Source organism: Mus musculus, chromosome 3 (assembly GCF_000001635.26).
Source record: "Mus musculus strain C57BL/6J chromosome 3, GRCm38.p6 C57BL/6J".
Taxonomy (NCBI): Eukaryota; Metazoa; Chordata; class Mammalia; order Rodentia; family Muridae; genus Mus; species Mus musculus.
Window position 1 is genome coordinate 142490351 of NC_000069.6, and position 6324 is coordinate 142496674.

Below are 6324 nucleotides of genomic sequence, written 5' to 3' on the forward strand. Positions count from 1 at the left end.
ACATCTAAAATTGGGGGGGGGGGCAATTTGAGGGCAAGGTAGAAATCCACTACAATAGAAACTCCCAGGAATCTATTAGGGCTTACCCTAGCTAAGACTCCTAGTCATGGGGAGTACAGAGCCTGAACTGACCATCTCCTGTAACCAGGCAAGACTCACAGAGGAGGGATTGGGGCACAAACCCAGCCACAAAACCTTCAACCTACAATTTGTCCTCCCTGCAAGATGTGCTGGGGTAAAGGTGGCACAATACTTGTGGCAGTGGCCAACCAATGACTGGTTCAGCTTGAGACCCATGCCACTAGAGGGAGCCAATGCCTAACACTGCTTGGATAGCCAGTAACCAAAGACTAGATTGTCCAGGGACCCAAGATAGAAACCAACAGGACTGAGGAGGGAAAGAAGTCAATGAAATGATCCTTAATGATATTCCGCTATACTCATGGATGGAAGCCTAGCATAATCTTTATCAGAGAGGCTTCATCCAGCAACTGATAGAAACAGATGCAGAGACCCACAGCTAAAAACTAGGGCGCTTAGGACATCCTGTGAAAGAGAGGAAGGATTGAAGGAAGCCAAGGGTCAAAGAAAACCCACAGAATCAACTTGCCTAAGCTCATAAAGGCGTAGAGAGACTGAACCGACAGTCAAGGAGCCTCTCTGGGTTTAGCCTAGGTCCTTCTATGATTGTGTAGATTGGTCTTCCTGCTGGACTCCTAACAGTGGCAATGGGATCTGCCTTTGACTCTTTTTGACTGCTTTTGGGAACCTTCCACACTCTTACTGGGTCACCTCATCTAGCCTTGATAGGCTGGGGTCTTACTGCAACTTGGTATGCCATGTTTGGTTAATATCCATGGGAGGCCTGCCATTTTCTGAAGAGAAATGGAAAAGGAGTGGATTGGGAGGAGGGGAAACTGCACTTAGGATGTAATATATGAGAGAATAAATGAAGACAAATAATTAAATGAAAGGGGTTGGATGGCTTTGGTATCTGGTATTGGAGGGAGGTGACAGCAATGGGTAGAAAATAGTGTTTCTGGAAACTGAGTTTCCACTCGGTCACAGGAAAGCTTATAATGGGACTTGAGGTGGCATATCTGTGTCCCAGTTCAAAGGTCAGAGTGTAAGCAGATGTTCCTTAAACCTGACAGCAATGATATCTCAGATGTGCTCTGAATACCCCACCAGTGGGACACAGTGTCTGCTTTTGCCCCTAGTTATTTGCATGATGGCCATTTTCCCCCTACCTTTATAAAAACAGTTTTTTTTCTATAGAATACACAGAACTTATAAATACACTAGGAGTCAAGTGACTTGACCATATATAGATGGTGTAATACCTCTTTTGTGATGTTCAGCATCATTCTTTGTCATTTCTCCCCCCCCCACCCTGATCATTCCTCACCTTTGTTGCAAAATAACCCCCACTCTATTCTCTTAGCTGCGATCACAAACTTCATCTATAAAACGTCTTGAAGAAAATAATTTGTGTTTTGTGGTACATGCAATGTTTATTGCTCTGATCAACTCTGTTCTTGTGTCATAATATCAGCCATGGAGGCAGTTGTGTTTAAATAAAACTTTATTTACCAAACAGCCGACAGAGAAGTTTGGTTTACAAGTCAGAGTCTGTAGATTTCACGACAGTAGATCATGACTCACTTTCTACTTTAAACTGTCTAATTAAGTTTCCGTTTATTCTATCTCAAGTACCTAAGGACCTGCTATGCTGTCTGCTCCCTTAGTTCCATCGTGACCTTTTACTGCAGTTCCCATTGAGCATTTCAAACGGCTTGAAAATACTACCTGATCTGGGCATATCCTCCCTCCCCTTTTTTTGGTTGAGAAGACAAAATAAACAATTAATAATAATAATGAAAAAAAACACAAGAAAGAAAATTAGGAATGAAAAAAGGAAAAGAAACCATAGAGGAATTTTAATCCAGTCACATCGGTGCTCAGGCGAGGGATCGCATCCAAAGACCTGGGTCTGTGTGATCTAGCCTGAATGCAGACACACCTATAGTATACACCTCTAATCCCAAACAATGTAGGTAATGTTAGTTTATAGAAGGAAGCAGCTATGTTTGAAAGTGACATCTAATTGAGGGGCAGACAAAGTGAGAAAACGGAGGAAGATGTGACAGAATGAATCCGAGATAGAATAAGCCCAACTCTCAGAAAACAGATAGGAAAAATAGGCAGTTTAAGAGCAGTGCGGAGCGAGTCATGGAGGCACCTCAGAGAGTCCAGTTCAGTTCTAGCTCAGACAATGCAGTTTGAAATGGGATTGGTGTATTTTGTTTGTGGGAAGGACACAGCCTTCAGGAAACACAAGAGGAGCATGGTCCTCAGCTAAAGGAGCCCTAGTAAGCTGATACACTGTGGTAAAAATGCTCACCTTAATTATTTTCATTGTCATCTGCTTAGTAATTTTTCTTGCTTTCCGGATTAAAAAATCAACAGTATCAGAAGTCTCACAATAATTTTCATTTTCTGTTTAAAGCATTAAATAATTAGTATTAGATTAAAATGCTACAAGATTGTTATAATTGTAAAACTAGAATAAGTAAAGCTCCAAGCTTACTCTTTTTACAAGGTACATATCCTTTTTGGGTCATGGATTTCTTTTGGGTTGGAGAACCCCTGGACCAAAATCTCACATAGTAGGAAGATGTTGTATCCTGCTGAGGACCACAGCAAGGGAACACATGTCATGATGATGAGATCTTCCATCCCACACGTCGTGCCTCCAGAACTGTGGGAGGGAACTTGTATTCAGATTTCAGATGCAAAAAGTAAAATTCCTGTGTGAAAAGAGACAGTAGAGTATCCCTTTCCAACATGATTGCTCTCGTCTGCTCATTCAGTGACTATGTACTGGGCACTGACATGGACTGGGCGTGAGTGAAGGCAGTCGGGATGTAGCCACAGTCAGAAGTCATGATTCTTGTGCTGCTTTGTTTTGTATTTTACAAAGAAGACATTAAACAGTCGTGCAGAATATTTCAATTTCCGCTAAGCACTGTAAGGGAGCAGGCGATAATTTTTCTTGCTTGTAGGTATGGAGAAGAGACCCTCTATTCTCAGACAGAAATACTTTCCTGAGGGACATAGAATTAAGATAAATTAATTTTTTAAGGAGTACAATGTACTCAGATAAAACATGATAAAAAGGAGTTCTAGGCAGAAGGATTTTGTGTGAAACTCTTGGTTGAGGTTGTGTATGGGATTCTGTGGTCAACTGGAGATAGACTGAGGCTACAAAAGGACAGCAGGGGGCAGACTATGTAAGAAACTGCAGACTGGCTATGCTGAGCAATAGGAAGTGTTTATAAATGTTGAGCAAGTGATATAATTATTCAGTGTGCATGTGTGTGCGTGTGCCTGTGCGTGTGTGTGTGTGTGTGTGTGTGTGTGTGTGTTAGAAGTCACTGTGTCTCTCACTGAGAGCACAATGAAAACAGATCAAACGGTGATTAGCATTATGACATGCCCTGGCAGCGGGCCTATCTACATTCTACAGGTAGTCTAGTCCTACAAAGATGTTAAACAAACAAGCGCTGCATGATAAGAGAGGGTGGTTCTGGAATCCAACCCAGGAGGAAGTTTGCTCTCCAAACTGAGCACACTTCCAGGTGTTGTGTTTTCAAACAGCTTGGCAGGAGTGTTCTCCCCACAGGAAAGTGAGCGCTGAAGCCAAAGCACAGCTCTTTGCAACGGCACTTCCTGAAATCTAAGTCTGGAATCTGAAAGCAACTGGACCTCTGAGGTAACTTGGGCATTTCTAAGAATTCAGCTGCTTTTCTCAAATAGCAAAAACAGGAATGTGATTTAAACACACACACACACACACACACACACACACACACACACACACAGGGACAGCCAACTACAAAATTCAAGTTCAAGGGCAATTAAACCACTTACCCCTGTGGTGTTTCTATCTTGTACATGCGTTTGATCTCCCAGTCTCTCTGTCTCTCTCTCTCCTCCTCTCCCCAGTGTGTATATGCATGCTCAGGTGTCTAAGATGCTCTCACACATGGGCCATAATTAGATGAGGCAGGTTGCTTTTCACTTTGCTTAAGACAACTCCTCTTTCATTGTTTTCTATTGCATAATATATGCCAGTGGCCCCACAAGTTTCCGAGGATGGCCCTATCTGCTTCCTAGTTTTGCTTAAAAGAGAGCTGGGGTTACAGATGCATACTACAGCAGGTAGCTTTTATGTGGGATCTGGGGATTCGAACTCAGGTCCTCATGATTACATGGCAAACACTTCACTTACTGAGCCAAGACTCCAGACTCCAAGGGTACTCTTGAAGACTATTTTTAGACACATATATCCACTGGGAACTTCTGTAGTTCATAGTTCAGAAACGCCTCATGGCATGAATACTGTTGCTGGCTGTGCATTTGGTCAAAGCCTTGGAACCATTGCCGTATCAGCTGTACCCCTGTCCTCCACGGGGCTTCCAAAGTCAGGGTACTATTTTCAATGATTGCTATTGTCATGCAGCATCCCACTGCCTGACCTGGAATAGCTGCTGCAAAGGCAGCATAGAAAGACAAAAGCACTAGCTCCTTATTTTAAAAACATGACCCAACAATTCCTGATAAACATACCTGTAGGCACATGGGAAGGGTGACAGAAGATTATAAATACTGGAAGAAATGTAAACAGCGGTAAAATGACACCAAAGTCTTACTAGAGAGTGTTTTCTTGCTCTGCAAAGCACAGGAAGGCAAAGAAGGGTGGTAGAATAGGGCAAAGGGGGGAGTGTAGCAAGGCAAAGGGGGGAAAGCCAAGGACCAAGAGCCCATGGGGTCCCTCAGAGGGGACAGTGAAGATCTTAAGAAGAAGCTGCCTTCCAGAGTGTCAGTGGAACCCTGCGCTCACTCGCAATGTAAGTTTTGGAGTCTTCTGTATGGAAGTACTGGTTCCATGCAGTGCTCTACCAACTGTGTCTCAAGTTGAGTCACTGTCCCCCAGCCCATGACCACACTCATGGGGACAGAGACAGGCCTAGTGCTCTAGAAATCAGCCTGCACTCAGGTCTGACAGCTTCTGAGTCTGCCTCTGCATTCAACTCAAGACACAGGAAAATGAGACCAGTCATCCACGTGCCTTTCCTTCTGAGGCCAGGTACTCCGAGGCTGCATGCTCAAGTCAGTCAGAGATTAGCCTGTCTGGAGAAGTGATCGAGTCCATGGAAAGGAAGTCTGGTAAAGGAATCCCACAGAAAAAACAATATTTTTTGAAAAACTGATATAATAAAAACAAAACCAACCAACCAACCAACCAACGAACCAAAGAAGACACTGGAGTGGAAGGCCATCCAATGCGCATGGATCAATACAGTTGTTATTGTGATAACGGTTAGGTTATTTTACCCAAAGTCACCAGTATAGGCGGTACCCACCATAAAGTCAAATGCTATTTCTGTCAAGCTTACAGGCAAGTGCAGTCTAAAGCGAGTATGCTTCCTTTTAGGAGAGTTAGACTCCAGAGAGCGTCAGAACAAAGTCCGCAAATATCCATGTACAACATTCAGCTTCTATATAACTGATCTTTATTGGCTACATATGACCAGACATTTCCTGAGTTTCCTTGTCCCAGTAGTGACAGCGTCATCTCCAGGACTTGTTAACATATTATTTTGGCTTGAATTCTAGACAAGTGAGATAGAAGATCTTTCTTGAAGCTCCGTTAAGGGAAGGCTATTTCTTCTTGGTAAAGCATAGCTATTTTATTGACCTATTTTAAAAAATTAGTTTAACCCACTCAGTGGCTTGAGTTTTGCTCAGAAGAATCGGACTTGGGTCACATCATCAGCAGATGTTCCAAACGGCACCAAACAGTATAAGATTAAAGCAGCTGCTTACAGCCTTTCTGTGACTGAGTCAGCTTGCTGGTGCAGTCTCTAACCCAGCAAGCGTGATTAGCTTTCTTTTCCTTTGCAATCTCTCCTTTCTGGTTTCCTGTACGGTTTGTCTGCTCTGCTAATTTTTTCCTCTCTCCAACTCCAAAAAAGTTATCCTCAGTTTTCCTAATTCTGTTCTTTATTTCTTTTATATATGGGATTCAAGAGTCCACAACATGACACCCTGAGTTCCTTGTTTAACCTACTACCAATGAAAACAACTTTTATCCTAAGTGGATGCAGAGACAATTGTAAGAAATGAGTCTTCAAATAGTACGTGAGGTTTCCCTTCAAAACAATTGTGATTCAAAACCATAAAAATTATCACCCTCGTTCAAAGGAATAAAATAAACAGCGCTTGAAACAATGACAAACGATGTCAACGTTCTCTTTC